At 37.2% G+C, this 18,008-nt stretch overlaps 1 long non-coding RNA gene across 1 annotated transcript in view; it reads right to left on the bottom strand.

Annotated features, from left to right (window-relative positions):
• Nucleotides 1–218: 218 nt before the first annotated feature.
• Nucleotides 219–18,008, bottom strand: part of LOC135217970 (uncharacterized) — a 403,438-nt gene continuing 385,648 nt past the window's right edge. Inside the window, exon 3 of the long non-coding RNA XR_010315251.1 lies at nt 219–2,408. This is a non-coding gene — a long non-coding RNA (uncharacterized LOC135217970). The remainder of the gene's footprint in view (nt 2,409–18,008) is intronic.

Genomic DNA, 18,008 nt, shown 5'->3' with positions numbered 1-18,008 from the left:
AATAACAGCTGGAAGGAACAATGTCAAAATAAAAAAAGACTGGGATGATTGCAAAGAGCTTGGTGTATTCAGTTACTTGTTAAATGAAATTTTGTAAGTAAAGATACAGGGAACTGGAGTGTCGGTAACGACAATGGAAAAGCTAATTTTTGTACAAGAAACATAGTGTATTTATTCGCACTGGTAATAAACATTATATAAAAGCCAAGAAACCCAACTAGTATCAACTTTCTAATACTGGTACAAACCATCAAAGCTTATGATAACTTTACTTAGCATTTAGGAAGAACAAAACTACAACAAAGATTGCATCAACTGCTCACTGTACTATCCCATTTGAAAAGACAAAAAAAAAAAACGACTAAAATGACTAAAAACAACAACACTACCCTACAAAACACCAGACAAATAGATCTAGGCTTATAAAAAGTGTATTCAGCGATAATATCAGTGAATGATATGAAATGTGGACAATAAAACGTATAAAAAATTCACATCACTATTGTATACAATTAAGCTAAATATGTGTAAAAAGGCATCAAAAGATTCTTATTATTTCCTTAACAAAACTGACGTCAGATTGTAAGAGTCTAAGTATTTATCAACCTTTAAACAACTTGTAAGGTCACTGGAACATTGAAGAACATGAGAGGGATAAAGATTTGCCTTTCAGTTTTCCAGTCAGTATTAACACAATTTTAGAATATGCCTTGTACAAAAAATACCAGAACTTTTTGGAATATGCCTTGTACAAAAATACCAGAACTGTTCTGGAAAAAAATGGTCATACTATAGTATTCAGTATGGGACATCGCACATCTGCTATGAAAACAGCAGTAAAACTTCATCTGGATTTTCTTCACCAAAACCGTCTAGGTTTTCTTGAATCTTTTTAATGACATCCGAATGAAAACCAGTATCAGAAGAAAACTTCAACTGAAGACAAGTTTTAGAGGGCCTTTGAAGTAACACTGCTTTGTAATCAGGACTAATGAGTGTCCAGTTATTAATAAGGGACGAACGGTGGATGCCTTAGATCTAATGACAGAGGATTTCAATTTCGTCCACTGTTTCCCAATAACTTTCAGTAGTGATCTTATGGTAATAAAACTGGGTTAAATTGCATTTCCATATATTGGTGCACTTGGCCTATTTACAACAAAGTATACTATCTACATGATTCACCAAACCACGATTGATCTTTTGTTCCTGATTTGATAGTTTTCTACATTACATATCAGGCTAAAGTTTGTGAAAATCCTTGATTGATTTTCTACATGAGAATGGGGGGTATTATTAATTTCACACATAAATTTTTCAGTTACACGAGAAATGTGCTGGTTTACTCACATGTTAACTGCCATGCCACAATGGATTGATGTGTCTATAAGCTCTTGGTATAGCACAATGGACTTATGCGCCCATAAGTTCATAAACAGTAACCTTGACTATGGCAGAAAAATGTGTAACGACAATATGAGTAACTTCGCCTACGAGTCAGACAGGGCTGACATGCCACCATGATTAATAAACCCTTTTGGCCAAATCATTCTGTGTTTAGCATATAATTACAATAGGATATCCCTAGGGATTGAATAAATACATTTGTTTAAGACACAGTCACTATTTGGGTAGTGAAAGACCCTAAACACACTTTTATTATAAATCCTTAAAATTCTGCACCTTCAAATTTCATGGGGAGGACAGCATACTCAAGTCAGCTTAATGCAGTGGCAGTAGTGAAACCCCGAAAGAGAAATGTTATCTTAAATTTACTTCTAGAAACTAAAGTTTCAAATATAAAGTTCGACACCAAGAAAGTGTCCTCAAGCCGCGACTACAGCTTGTTGCATTTCTTTCCCGCAGAATGAGTTGCAAGGACAGTTTCAGTCAATTTTACCAAAGACAACTGAAAGCACAAAACAAATGCAGTAAAAGAAAAGTACCGAGGGTGAAATGAACTGAGAGAACATTTATACAGTTAGTAATGTGACTATGTACATTAACCACAGAAGTTTACAGAAGTAACCTAGCCAGTGAGTTCGAACCACTATACTATGTATAGAAAAAAAAATCCAGGAATGCCACATCGTTCCAGATATGACAAAAATGATCGATTTGAAAAGTAAGCAAGCCGAGAGCCAACTTTAGAAAAAAAAATTAAAATGTTGAATAAAGTTCGCCGGAGTGTACATTCAAACAAGGTGACGGCACAGCCTTATGGGTGAGATCATGGTTATAAAGCACCACCAGTAGTAAGGTACCTAAATGAATCTAAGGGGACGAATCCTCTGCAAATACAGACATTCCATTCAGTTTTTATGACAGACATGGTTGACAGTAGTGGGTGTCGAGGGTCCCTTACTTCTCTGTAAAATGTCAGCCAAGCACTTCCTTCAGCCATAGATCTGGAAGGACGAAAGGAAACGAGGACTTAGGTAATGTCTTCAGTTCAGCTTTTTCATATTAATGAACTGCATCTCAAGTGTCCACAAATTCACTTTTTTAAAAATAAATAATCTACATTTAGATTTCTCTATTTGTAGGGAATCAATTTAAAGGGTTAATTTATGATTTAATATAAAAAAAATGTGGCTTAAAACAGAGTAATAATGTCAATTATTGGCAGAGTATTTACAATATATATATTTCTTCTTGCACCAGGATCACGAACCGTGTGGAACAGAAGGAATACACAACAAAGTGGGAGAAGGTTGAAATTAAAAAAAGCGAAAATGAATGAGCAACCGGAATGAATTAGGCGAACTAATTTATTCCATCTCTCTCTCTCTCTCTCTCTCTCTCTCTCTCTCTCTCTCTCTCTCTCCCTCTCTCTCTCTCTTTCATCTCTTCTCCTCTCGCCAATCACTTCCCTCTCTTCTCTCTCTCTCTCTCTCTCTCTCTCTCTCTCTCTCTCTCTCTCTGTCAGTTTCGGTACTGACACCGCTGTAAAAGTTTTTCTGTTGGATCGTGTATATAAAATAACTGTAACATTTCCAATGTCTGTTTTTCCTATCATCATGAAAATACTTGATTCAGCAGACCTATATATATTTATAAGCAATTGCTCATCCAAAGCTTTTGCGAAAATTTAGGCAGTAGACCTACATTATTATACTATAATGAAACAAACTTAATGTTCATTTGAAGGCAGTTGACGGAATCGTTCTCATACCTTTTCAAGTGGATGCAATTTGTCCAATGGCTGAGTTTGCAATGATTACATTTTTCATCTGGATTTATCAATAAGTTTCAGATCGTTCTTATCTGGTCAACAAGACTTGACATTACCACATTAGCTGTTCTACCTTAATAAGTCATTTGAGTGAATTCTATTATCTGAAAGGTGCATTCATATGAGACACACACAAACACGCACAGAACACACACGCGCGCGCACACACACACACACACACACACACAGAGAGAGAGAGAGAGAGAGAGAGAGAGAGTCGGTCAGATCTTCTGGTATATTTAGACAGTGCTATGGAACTTAAGTTGAATATGTTGAATAACTACAGCCTTTAAGGCTGAAGTTAAGAACCTTTTTTTTAAACACCCAAGAACCACTAAAGAAACTGATGTCAAGTCTGTTTTTATTGATGATTCTGCCTTAATCTGTTTTTATGACGATAGATTGACTTACCAACAATGAAAGATACCGATGAAAAAAAATTAATTCAAGATATGCAATTTATGGTACATTTATATCCTATGTTTAATATTCGATGACACATTGGTATATAAACAAAGTACATTTAATGAAACTGGTATCAAACAAACTTGACAATTAATTTCGTTCTTAGACGAAATAGAGTACCGAAGAATAATGGAAAATATCGAAGCTTTTCCGGAACATACCTATAAACCTTTCATCCAAAGCTCGTAGAGGAAATGAATCTAAGGATAATGTACTGTAATAAATCATTTCTATATAGTTTAAACAAAGAAAGACTATCGCATTAGATTTTTTATGGCAGCAAAGTGAATATCGTACTGAGACACCATTTCTCGCTCGATGAGACAAGAGCAGGATGTGGTAAGCGTATTGCCACATTCTCACTAGTAAATTGTGATATGTGAATACAGACAGACACACACACGCACACCCATGCTCCTAAGCACAGGAAACACAAACAAGCTATGCTGTTCGCATCTTGCTGATCTCTGGAATAAATACAAGAAAAATTGCCTCTCTATCATTTTACTGTTCGACTGCAGATGTAGGAATCTCACATTAATGAGCCAGGAAAATATTCCGCTTCATAGAAATTAGGGGTTGAAGAACGACTGTATGATCTTCAAGTTAATTTCCAAACTGTATCTGATGAAGTGCGAGACCTGCCATATCTAATTCGAACTGCAAGTCAACATAGAGATAGTAAAACATTTCAATAATATCTGTGATAAAAAAAAAGTCGAAGAGTGTCGTGCAATAGCCATGTGACTGATGAATGAGAACGATATGGTAAAAGTAGACATGGGAACATCACTCCATGGACAGACAGAGAAGGGCAATTTAAAAAGGTCCAGAGAAGTTGGCCAAAGGAGAAACGCATGCAGCATATAATGAGCGAATTATTAATGGAAGATTCAGACAGGTCGGTAATAGAGTCAGTCCAAGATACGGTAACAGGTTCTTTAAAGTACGGGTGCTCCTACCAATGACGCAACTAGCGACTATTAATTTAAAAGCCTGAGTGGTCCTGCTAAAGCCTGCGACTAATAATATAGAGGACTTGAAGTGGAATTATACAGCGAAAAGAAATTTTTCTTGAACAATAAGAAAAAACTTATTGTTTGCATCAGTATGAGATACTGGTGAAATTCGCCAAAACTAATTATGTTTAAAATAGAAATAAAAATGGAAAATGAAAATAAGGAAGTCTATGATAGGTCAAACTATAACGTTAATCACATCGTCTCATGAACAAATTGGATTTACAAACCATTATACTAAGAACAGAAATAAACAGGCCACACTTTCCGAACAAAACATTAATTTAAGGTAAAGCAGTAGACCAAACATGCGCATAAAACTGATCAATATACCGCCACAGAAAAAAACAATGGATATCAACACCTCTAATACGAAATGAAAACTGGTTTATGGAAAAGTTATTAAAAACTTTTTCTGGTGATTGAAAATGACGCATAGAAAAAAATATTTGAGATATTTGTGACCTCCATACTGGCAACAGAAAACCAGAGAGAGAGAGAGAGAGAGAGAGAGAGAGAGAGAGAGAGAAGCCATACCGCATGCCAGAGTCTCCTAAAGGGCTGAAAGACTCCGAATAACTCACTAATAATGAGTAGTGGGATACGCAACTCACTCTCTGATACATTATGGCATAATTGTAGACATTTTGCCTCTTGATCTGCATGTGGCCGGCCACGGTCAAGACCGATCCTCAGAGACCGAGGTTTTTGGGAGGCGAAAGAAGTTAACCCCGAACCCTGGGGGACGCCGTGGCTTGTTGGTTGAGCGCTCCAGGCTGGCTGGCGGAGTGACTGGATGGGAGACTGAAGCACCGTCAAAGAGAGAGAGAGAGAGAGAGAGAGAGAGAGAGAGAGAGAGAGACTCCGCAAACAACCTAAATGAATATGCCGTCACATAATTTAAGGAAAATGTGTCTTCGAAGATGTACGTACACTAAACAGCTGGAATAACAGCAACAAGAACAATTCTAATAAGAATAACCACGCAACTTTAGAAGCCATTTCTTAAGGTTTATTGCACTGAAGCAGTTACGCTGATGAAAACGGTAACAACTGAACATTTCCAGACTTCATGATGTCTTATCAAGGATTCCTATGTTTCCATCACCATTAGTAATAATAAACATACACTATTGCCTCCTGTATCAAATTCGTTTCGGAAATGATTGTTTCGCTGTAATTGCAAAGGAAAGACATATTCCGAGAAATGTCCAGATATCCGATAAACGAGTCGTTAATTTATCTTCATTATCATCGTCGCCTCCAACGTAGCGTGACGCAAAGAGCCTCTGAAATTTCCTCCTCTCGTATCTTTCCCGTGTTTTATCTTCCCAGAATCTCCACTCATCTGCAGCCTCAATTCTCACAGTTCTCACCCAAGTAGGTCTGGGTCTTCCAAGTGTTCTGCTGCCCAGAGGATCGCCGCTGACACTATCATGCGTCATCCTCCCAGGGGTGGGACAAAGGTCATGCCTGATGTCTAACGTTTCATCTTAATTCATCTACATATGGCGCTCTGTAATTCCTTTATGGTATAATTTCTAACTACATCCTGCCATTGACTCCTAATTATATTCTTATAGTTTGTTCTAAAATACAAAATCTTTTAAATACAGTTTCACTGTATTTAAAGGTTTTGTATAATCTTACTTATGTAATTTCAGCCTACTTGACATTAAAATCTTATCAAGCAAGCTAAATGTCAAATTTGCCCTTTATCAAGTCTCAATAAAGTCTGAACTGTACTGGATATCATTATACTAGATCTCTGAAAGATTCAACCTCATTCATTCTTCTCCATCTTAGTATGTCCTAATTGCTATTTTTTCAGATCAGAATTGCGTCCCATCTCTCTAGATATATGATGCATTATTAAATATGATTTGCAAACATGGTGAACGATTTTCAGTTAAAACAGCATAAGCATCACAGCATAAGTCTGTCAAGTTTATATCGTTGCTCAAAACAAAGTCTTGTCTTCCATCTCAAGCCACCTTTTTTATTATAAAACGTATGGATGAGATAATATTCCTCTGTGTCACCTCACTATTTACTGAAATACTCTCAACATAACACAATCAACTTTAACTTTACATGTACTTAGTTCATGGAAAGCTAACTGGCTTTACATATCAACAAGAATGCCATGGTGACACAAGACCTTTCATAATATTGAGCTGTGAAAGTGGTTTTTAAAATCTAATGCACAATGTGTCTTAACAGTAATATTTGATGTCATTTCTATAAACGAAATTGTTTATCTATAACACGTTTATCACTTCGTTTTTCTACTCAGCGGAGATAAATATGATTAATATTTTCACTACAACTAACGTAAGTGCAATACATCTACAGTTACCACAAAATGGTCACCTTTCTCTGGCACCTGCAATACCGAATCATCAAGCTTCGCTTCCAAATTGCATATTCCATGAAATAGTCTCGCTGTATACGAGGTATTTCAGCTAAAATTACTTCTACAGTGATTCATTCATAACCTGGTGTTTTCCATCTCCAGGTTTGATTACGCATAAAAAATTATGTATTCATACATAGGCACATTCAGGCGTTCCTCAACTTTTGATATAGCAATCAGATTATTCCCCTTATATCACTTACTTCTATATGCCTACCTAAATCACTGGTTCCCTGGCCTCTAAAAGGTAACAAAAAAGTACGTAGAGAGAATGAACAAACTTCCAACGTCAAACCCTTTATGCACATGATTCCATCCACTATATCCCTTTAATTGTCCAAATTTACACGAAGTCTCTCAGCATAAATAGCTTAACATGTGGGTGAATTTCCTCACCAAGATTTTGCTGTTTATTTTGCAGACGTCAACAAAGATCCAAAATTATCATTATTACTTTTTAAGTCATACATCTACATTCGGATTCGAATCAATCTTGAAATCAACTCAACTCTCTTTTGGACGGATAGACGAACAGAAATATGAAAAAAGTAGCCCATTTTTGTATCAAAGTCAATTGCTATGCATTACGAACTTTTCAGACAAGACAATATGACCTAAGTGAATATATGAACACAACAAAATAAATAAAGCCTACTGGTTCTTTAAATTCCTCAGCTATCCTAACAGACTTACATCACGTTTTAGTAAGATTACATGCTAAAAGATTTACTGCTTAAAAATATTAACGGTTGATCTATGGGCTAGAAATCCCCGCCGGTGTGGCCTTTGCCTCGTTTCTTTCACATTTTAATATTCCACAAATGTTTGTACCCCTATTTATTTAAGATTTTGTCGTGATACACACAAATATAAGGTCAACCTTTAAGTAGCTTGATTTCTAGTGAAAAAGATTCAGCGTAGGTCACAGATTTCGTGTGGTCCGAAGTTCGAATCTCGGCTCGGCCAACGCGGAATCAGAGGAATTCAATTCTGGTGATAGAAATTCATTTCTCGATTTAGTGTGGTTCGGATCCCACAATAAGCTGTAGGTCCCGTTGCTAGGAGACCAATTGGTTCCTAGCCACGTAACTATATCTAATCCTTCGGGACAGCCCTAGGAGAGCTGTGAATCAGCTCAGTGTGGTCTGGTAAAACTAAGATATACTTAACTTTTTTAACACAGGATTTCGTTCATTTCTTTTCACGGGCCAAATTCCTGGTTCTTCCATCTTCACTCACTTAAGAGACTCCTGAAATTCTATGGCATAAATGTATAGTCTCCAACGCTATAAGAACTCAATATATGTGAAAATGTGCGTCAGGACACAGACAGTCTCAAGAAACAGGCAACACATACCACATCAATGGACTTGAGTTTATGACAGAGAAAAATTTATCATTAGCAAGCCATACAGCAAGCAAGCTTATAAAGTATTCTTTCATTCAACTACCCATTCAACCTGCATGTTAGTGCAAAAGACTCCCATGAATTATTAAATATTAGCGCTTTTTTTACGGCAATGGCATTTGCTAGGTGGAAGTAATGGAAAAGTCGTGGGGAGTGTAAGTTCTGAAGTGTACGTTTCGTTTTCTGCATTGAACTTGTTGTTTTTCAAGTGTACTGCGTTCGATTTGGCTCGAATACAGAAGGCAAAATCGTTTCTGTCACTGGTTTACTAATTGAAGCAGCATTCAACCACCCACAAAATATATATAATAAACTAAATAACTGTTTTTGCAATGGAAATTTCATTGTCGCCAGAAAAATCTAGATGATCTGAAGAATGTAGAGTTCCCAATAGATCCTCATCCGATGCTGTTCAGTACCTATGCATACATTTTATCTTATTTAAACAGTGAGTATATGCATTTTTAAGATGCACAAACTATATTCCTAGGCGTTGCTCATAGTTCTGTAAAGTATTCCTGACACAAGAGGTATCAAGGCATAATTTCAACAATACCTCTTAATCTAGTCCTAATTCATGATGACGATTTTGACCAATATTCAGAAGTTTAACTCCTGAAACATTAGAAATAAATCCTTTTATAAGGCCTGGTCATGCCTAAGGAAAAACAAACCGAAAATACAAATATGAGAAACCCTGAAGACTTCCACATCATTAATCACCATTGTATATCGGATAGGACCTGGTTGTAATTGCTAGTTTATATCCCTCTAATCACTCCGAATATCCACTGGCAATTAGATTAATTGCTCTAATTAACATCTTGCAGCATCTCATTAAAATCTGCCATGCGGATATCTGGCCTGGGTTTCTTTCAGCAAATTCTGCATTTACCTCTGACAAGATACCGAAACATAATAAAATTAGTTATGCTTCTATCCTCTAAAAATATAGTGGTATATATATATATATATATATATATATATATATATATATATATATATATATATACCACTATATTTTTAGAGGATAGAAGCATAACTAATTTTATTATGTTATATATATATATATATATATATACACACACACACACACACACACACACACACACACATATATATATATATATATATATATATATATATAGCTTTATTATGATTCTCTCAAAATTCTTCGCAAGTTAACCATCATTCTGAGTAGTTATTGTTTATTAAGCACAGGATGAATGAAATGCCTGTCAAAAGAAGAAAACAACTGCGTGTACAGTGAAACAAAATAAATCATGAGCAAATGAAAAAAAGGAAATTAAGACGAGCTAATGAAAGGAGGAGGAGGAGGATACATTCTCGACTAAACAATCAGAAGGCGAAAATGACATACTAGTTTCAAATTTCTATTTATATCATCATCCACAATAAGTTTTCTTAGCCTTTCCTTTCAACAAATAAAGAAAAGGAAAATTGTACGTAAGAATAAAACAAGTGCATACATACATACATATTATACATATATACCATATATATATATATATATATATATATATATATATATATATATATATACATACACATACACACTATATACACACATAAGCACTATATATGCACACACACTCAAGTATATATATTTAACTATTTTAACTAGACAGGTGAGTTAAGCGCCACACCTTATTGTTCTGGTGCCTTTTGTTTACCTACCTCCTCTAGAAATCTTGCAAATTCAAACAATCATCAAACCGAAAGTCCCTTTGCCAGGTACCATCTTTGTAACTTTGTAAACGCCGTTAAATATTCAATTGTACAGAGGTGTTGTTATATGTGATAGATGTCAAGTTAATGAAATTGCACTTTTATCCGGTATCTTTTGGTTGTAGTTATTTTCGCCTTTCTCTACTTAAGGGGTACAAGTTCATGGATATCCCGGTCTAGGTATATATATCTAGACCGTGTTGGATATTATAGTGACATATCAGAAGTGGGATAATAAAACTGGCTTTCACAGTGAAAGGGAAAGGAAGCGAAAGAGGATAGAAATTAAAGCCAAATCCAGTTACCTGTTGACTAGACTTCATGCCATTCTTTTTATTTAGTCAAATTGAAGGCATTCCATTAAAACGAACTCGCTTAGTTTAAGGTTGATTATGGTTTAAACCCTTATCCAAAAAATAACTCGGCACTATGGGCAACCAGGAAAAATTTGTGATATATACAATATAAACTAGTTCTCTTATACTGGCGCCCACGTTAAAATAAGAAAAATCTTACTTTTGATGGCTAATTTCAACCTAAATGATGTATATCATTCATTATTTTTCATGGGGTAAACAAACTGATAACCTTCCCGTATCTCTAAATGTTACCAGTCATATTACATTACTTTAGAAAATGAGAAAAATCTCTATGAGGGTTTTCACTTTAAATACAAGTTTTGTTTAACTGCGTCAGGATTTTTGAGAGACTGGTCCACTCTTGAGACCAATAAAAGAACGCCAACCTAGGAATACCAAAGTAAACAGCGGAATCGCAACGAAATTACAAGAAAACCATCTGCAAGATTCGTAAATAAGAACTGCACGTGATCAATAAAGACAAAAGGTCCTTATTTACGAACTTATAAATTTATAAGCTACCAAAAGGCCGCTATGATAAAAATATTGAAGTCAACACAGGTGAATCTTTGTTATATTACTTCTGATCTTTGTCATCTTGTGAACGTATCTTTGTTTTCAGTATATCTATATTCTCTAATTGTATATCGCCCACAACAAAAGAAAAGTTTTTATTTATTGTTGCAGGATAAGGTGCCAGACACTGAACATGACATATGGCTGATGACTTAAGACAATTTACATCTGGAACTGCGGGCAAAGACGAAAATTTATACAGCTGTGTAAAGAAACATTCTCATGCCTTTGAGGTACGTAATTACATGTAAATAACAAGTATAAATCTATGCATTTGCTCATAAATCTAGATTAGTTCGATTACGCGTGCACATACACACCTATAATATTATACACACACACACACACACACATATATATATAGTGTACGTCGGCGGCTATATGAAATATGGACTTGTGCATTTGGGTATGCATCCCATTACTTCGTAGCATTTAGGATGTAATCGGAGACTCTCTAACCAATGCTTTTAATTCAGACACTGTTAAATTACGAGAATATAATATCAGACAGAAAGAAGGGGGATGAAAACAACAGCACATAACCAGACAAGTCTCCTTCTGTTGGCAAGTCACGACTTACAAGTCCCCGGGAGTGACGACTCATTAGCGGTAATGGGGAAACATTACTGGAAACGATCGTTAGCCATAACAAGTATTTAATAGTTTTTGGGCGACGAGTTCTTCCGCTCGCTTACCACATCCCCGTTAGCCCTAAGCTCTCACCGGAATTGCTTTCTTTGGAATTCATTTCCTCTGCGGCTCCATAAGCCACGGTAATAATGGCAGACTGTCGCCGCCTAGACACGGCCTGGAAATAATGGTAGCCTGACGCCGAATCGCTAATTGGATGTCACATTCATGCATATATTTCTGAGCCTGACTCTTTGACTGGAAATGCTACAGATATCTGGTATTTAGCCGATCTGCCTGAGAGGGTGGGGGATAGATTCTTTGATTTGCCCTGCCTCTCTGACTGATTATTGTGACCTTTTCGTCTACTACAGTAAATGTACTTTATGATAGATTTGTTCATTCCGGACACGGCTCTAGTTATTAGTCATCTTATAAATACTACATCCGTTATTGCTAAGAACACATTGCTAGAATCTTCTCTTTTTTTATGCACTTGGACCTCCATTAACCTACCTCTCTTTTCATTGCCTCCTATGTCTTTATTCTAAATGGATCGGAAAATTGTTTCTCATTCCTAGAAAAATTATCAAAAGCATTCTACTTTCAGGGTTAATCTGTTTATAAAATTGAAAGGGTTGACACAACTGACTTTTAACTCGTGTAATGAGGCTCCCAATGTGATGAAAAGATAACTGTGCTCGGAATAAAAAGAAAGCAAGTACAAATTTGAAGATGTTTACATCACACTTCATAATTATTAACTTGTAAAACGCTCCAGGTCATCAGACATAAAATGCAAGAAAAGCTATAAACCCCGATATTTCTCATCTCGATGGAGGCATTTTATCTTATCTGAAAGAAGGAAAGTTGTAGCATATGTCCACTTATGCATTCTGCTATTTAGGCTGTACTGATGAAGGAAAAGCACAACCATCCCAATAGTTATGTTGTACTTATGAAGAAACAACACGGTTAACCTACGGTTTGGACGAAACGAAAGTATTGTGAGAGATATCTTTAAATTACGGCTTTATTCCCAGTGTTTTGTATTTTCCACAGAAGTCGTTCCCATCTGAGTTAAGGGCCTCATTGAAGTTAATGAATATGGTCACAAGTCGTTACTACAGAAATTAGAAATATCAAAGAAGAACAAACAAACAAACAAAAAAAGAAACTGTTACTGAAAAATATTTGCACCCTCCCTGCTATGCTTCAAACTATCATGGTGTACTCGAGATCCTTCTATTCGCAAAAGTTGAGAAATTTAGCCTACAAAAGAACTAAAGGGTTCGCTGCATGGTAACAAATAAACTTAAAAATGAAAGTTTTTGAGCATACTGATAAACAATTTGTTCAAAGAAAATTTGTCTACGAGCATATGATTTTACTGAGAGAACTGGTGCTAAAAAAACTAAGCACTATACGAAATATAAATCTGGAAGCTACCTATAAGATCGCGTGGGAATGACAAAATAATGTGGAAAAGTAGGAGAAAATCTTTCGAACAGACGAGTTTCAGGAAGATCATGAAAGCGAAGCCTGGACAAAAACACCAAGAGCAGTTACAGATTAATTATCTCTGCAGCAAAGGTTAATTTTTTGGGGTTCGGTTTGTCCGTCTGCCTGCATTTTAACAGGGTAACATAAAAACTCACCAACTGAGTTTTGTAACCTTTTGTAAAAAGATTCACAATGTTCAAAGAAACGACTAATTAGATTTTGGTGTAGTTTTTATCTTTAAGGTTTTATACAATAAGGAAAATGACAGTTTCAAGTGTTTGTGAGGTAGTTCCTTGCTTTTGTGACAGAAAACCTATATCAGCGATGTAGCATACTCTGGTAGCTATGCTATTCAAGTCTTGCTACTGACAAAAACTGTAAAAGATGCTGAATATTTGGGTTGTTATGTTCATCGCACTGGCATGGGTTTACTGTAGTTAACTGACCTTTCTTGATCATTCTCGATATTGTCGAATGGTGTCTTAGAATATGAAACTTTCTATAGTTGTTCTCACTTGAATTTCTTGAGATGCGCCGTCTAGTTAAACAGTCATCTGCTCACCAGGTACCTTCCTTAGGTAATCATATTTTGTGCAGACAATCAATGAACTTAAAAAAAAAAAAAAAAAAAAAAAAAAATTCTGACCACAATCCTGATTAGCTACGATAGTAGCACTTTCTTTCTGCTGCTTGTCTTCAAAATAGGGCAAAAATAGAGCATGCTGACCTGGTCAGTATCTGGATAGGTCACCGCCGAGATATGGCACAGGGCTAACGACCTCATAATTCGTTCTGAGGGCAACTGAGGGGAACCCACCTTACACAGAGAGTCTAATACAAAAACTAATATAAAATACACATTATCTGATCATCTAAACTTATACGCGGATCATCACATGTCAGGTCTATGTAAATTTACAGCTGTACAGCAAATCAAGACAGCAATGCATCAATATACTGATAATAATTATTAAAGACAACACAATACAGCCATGTATTTGGAACTTTAAAACATAAATCAACTGGCCTGGTCTCTGAGGAGTCAGCTGAAAAGTTATATGGTGTAGTATGGAAATCTCTGAAAATGTAACTGCTTTAGTACGAAATATTAGTCAAGTAGGAAAAAAAAAGTAAGGAGTATAAACAAACAACTCTCAAGATTCCCACACAAAGGAATCCAGCAAAAAGTAAAGAAAAACATGTCACTTAGGTTCATAATCGAGCAACAACAGAATATCGAATGGATCAGTTTTGAAAAGTTAAGTGTATCTAAGATAGTTTAACCAGACCACTGAGCTGACTAATAGCTCTCCCAGGGCTGGCCCGAAGGATTAGATATACGTGGCTAGGAACCAATTGGTTACCTAGCAACGCGACCTACAGCTTATTGTGGGATCCGAACCACGTTATATCGAGAAATGACTTTCTAATCACCAGAAACAAATTCATCTGATTCCACGTTGGCAGAGTGGGGAATCGAATGCGGGGCTACCGGGTCGGTAGGCGAGCACGTAACCCACTCGTCTAACGTGAAGCCTGATACGTTTTGCAATGATGAGGTTCCGTAAAAGAAAGAAACGATAAAAAAAGACACCGAGTCCCTTTTATGGGTTACCGGCGGTTGCAGAATAGTGATCAAGTGAACCACTCGTCTCAAGTTCGCTTCTTTATCGCTGCCTAAATATTGAAAAACCCTCTTCCGGGAAAACACCCACATATTAGGTGTATCTTGTTTATTTTTAATGATTAAATCATTTTGGTCTGATCCAAAGCTTACTTGAATATTCGCTTATATATTATTTATGTGACTATTTTAATTTACAGCAATGAAAAGACGACACTATATATACTAGTGTAAAATAAAATCATTATGCATTAAGATTTTTACTTTGTATTAAGATTTTTACTTACAAATTAAGCATGTGACGACAAGTTCTAATCAACAAAAGATTAAACAATAAATTTTTAAATTATGACTAGAATATAACAGAAAAACAATCGGCTATCTTAACTTCCCTTTATCAGAACTCTTACGAAGGCGGAGTCGCTTCCACATACTTTAAATCTAAATAAATTTGTGACTTGAAATATCGTGACTATTTCTTGGGGGGAGAGAGAGAGAGAGAGAGAGAGAGAGAGAGAGAGAGAGAGAGAGAGAGAGAAATATATCGGAAAATGCACTTCTTTATACAACGGTGTCCGATGAATATCAACTGAAAGACAGCAGCGAAACGGAATAGACTGAACAGCAAGGATCCCTATAAAAGGAAATGATAAAAATGGAGACGGGGTCCATTTACGGATAACCAGTGGTTACGGAATAGTGGTCAAAGGAATTACACGTTTACCGTTAAACGATCGCTTCCATATCATTGCTACATCGGGCCCTAAAACCCCTAAAAATGAACCACTTTAGGCAACGTCGATTCCGGAAACGTAAGATGAAGATAGAACAATATACACACTTATATATATATGGGTGTGTGTATGGGTACGCACATGCGTATGAAAGGCAAAACAAAGTTAGAAATGAAATAAGGAAAAATTTTAGCTAAACATGGTAGCATTAAATCCAGTGGTCTCCCGTGATATTATCCAACCAAGGATATATCTCCTTACCTCTCTCTCTCTCTCTCTCTCTCTCTCTCTCTCTCTCTCTTCTCTCTCTCTCTTTAACCTCCAACGCAATGTTATTAGCGCACCCGTAAAATAGACGTTTTTACAACCCCCAGCCGACGTTTTTATCCCCATAATAAAGATGCCGAAATGAAGAAATGCGTCCGCCGAGTCCCGAAACTTTAACTGTAAGTTGTAATGAGAATATGAGGTAGGGGAGGGATGGGGGATGGGGAGGGGGGATGGGGAGGGGATGGGAGAGGTTGCCATTCATTAGCCTGGACTCTCTCTGCTGCAGCAGCTGCAGGTGACGTCCCCCCCCCCCCCTCTCCGCCCCCTTCTTCTACCAAATCCTTAAGAGGACGGGTCCGAACCCCGAAAAAAATAATATATTTGCCACGAAAACGTCGTGGATCGAAAATCTCGACTGAAATCCCCGAAAAAAGGACCATACGAAAAGGTGAGCAAGTGGCCTTGAGGAGACATTAAGTGGAAGCCATCACTTCCTGTGCACTTGATCGTTGCCGAGGCCAAGGGGTCGCAATTCTGACTAACCGCGACTTGCTTGAAATTCAACTCAAGAAACTCGAATTTTTTTTTTTTTCTCTCTCTCGCTCCTTCTCTCTCTTCTTCTCCTCTCTCTCTCTCTCTCTCAGGAGAGGATAATGGATGTGTCCGGGTTTAGCGACGAATGCGAGGAGTTAATAAAATAATAGATTATTATCAGGAACCTAATAAGGGAAAACCTAATGTGCTGTGAAATGACAATGGTGGCAGCAACGATGCACTTACATGCAAAGGATATGATCATACTATCATTCAATCTCTCTCTCTCTCTCTCTCTCTCTCTCTCTCTCTCTCTCTCTCAAGGAAGAGTGCTCACGCATGACGAGAGCGTGTGATTTTGGGTAATCGTAGCTCAACTACTGCCTTTAATACGATCACTATCACAGTCCTCTCACATCTCCAGCTCCCACGCGCCCATGCCGCCATCCCCTGATATCATCCCCTCCACCGCCTACCGCCCCCCCCCAACCCCAACCCCCGCCCCCAAGCCCTCCTCCTCCACGCCCTCGCACCCAACACGATCACCTAAAAATTTTCCGTCGCCAAAGAAATCTATAATTTCTATCATGAACGTGTTGGGGTAGTGCAATATCCTCCCCTCCCCACTCCCCCACCCCCGTAACCAGGTCCAACCTGCCTCCCTCCACCCAGCTCACACCCAAGACCGCCCGCCTGGCCGGGTCCCCCCCCCCCCCCCCCCCCCCCAGGGTCCTCCCGAAACCTGGCAACCAAATAAATTTTCCACGGGGCAAAGTTACGCTTCTTCCTGTCCTTGAAATTTATCTCGTAATCACCACCAATCGCCGAGCGGGCGGGGATGTGATTGGCCGCCGTCGGCGGCATTAAGCCAATCACTAATCTGTGCTGCTTAGAAAGAGGACGGTGGCGGAAAACGAATGCTGATTGACGAGTTGTGTGCGTGGATCAATGTGAACAGTGACATATATAAAAATAAATGGGCTGCAATTTACCAGATATAACTTACATGATGAAGAAAGAGGCCATGACAATAGGAAAATGACATTACAGCTCGTATTTCACGAATGCGTGCAGACCTGGTCACGGGATAAATGCTAGCTTCCTAGTGCGTTCCAAAATGACAATGTTTACATGGACCCAATACATTGCTTAAGGAGACTTTCTAGTGCATAATGTGAAGTCCTTCATCCTTATATGTATGCAAAATCTACAGAGAAAATGTTGTTGAACAGGAATATAATATAGCCATGGCATGTGGTATGAGCAGCAACATCATGAACGATATGAACGCTGTAAGGACAGTTCTGATCAAATATTAAATGCCAACATAGCATTCCCACTATTATATTATTATTATTATTATTATTATTATTACTTTACTGACTAAATATTACAACAAACTTACAAAGATAGAGGAATACATTATTATTATTTACATTATATACTATAATCTTGCACAAGATAGACTCACTTTGAATAAATATTT

The sequence above is a fragment of the Macrobrachium nipponense genome, chromosome 9 (genome assembly GCF_015104395.2).
Source record: "Macrobrachium nipponense isolate FS-2020 chromosome 9, ASM1510439v2, whole genome shotgun sequence".
NCBI lineage: Eukaryota > Metazoa > Arthropoda > Malacostraca > Decapoda > Palaemonidae > Macrobrachium > Macrobrachium nipponense.
This window is presented reverse-complemented; position numbering and strand designations above follow the sequence as displayed.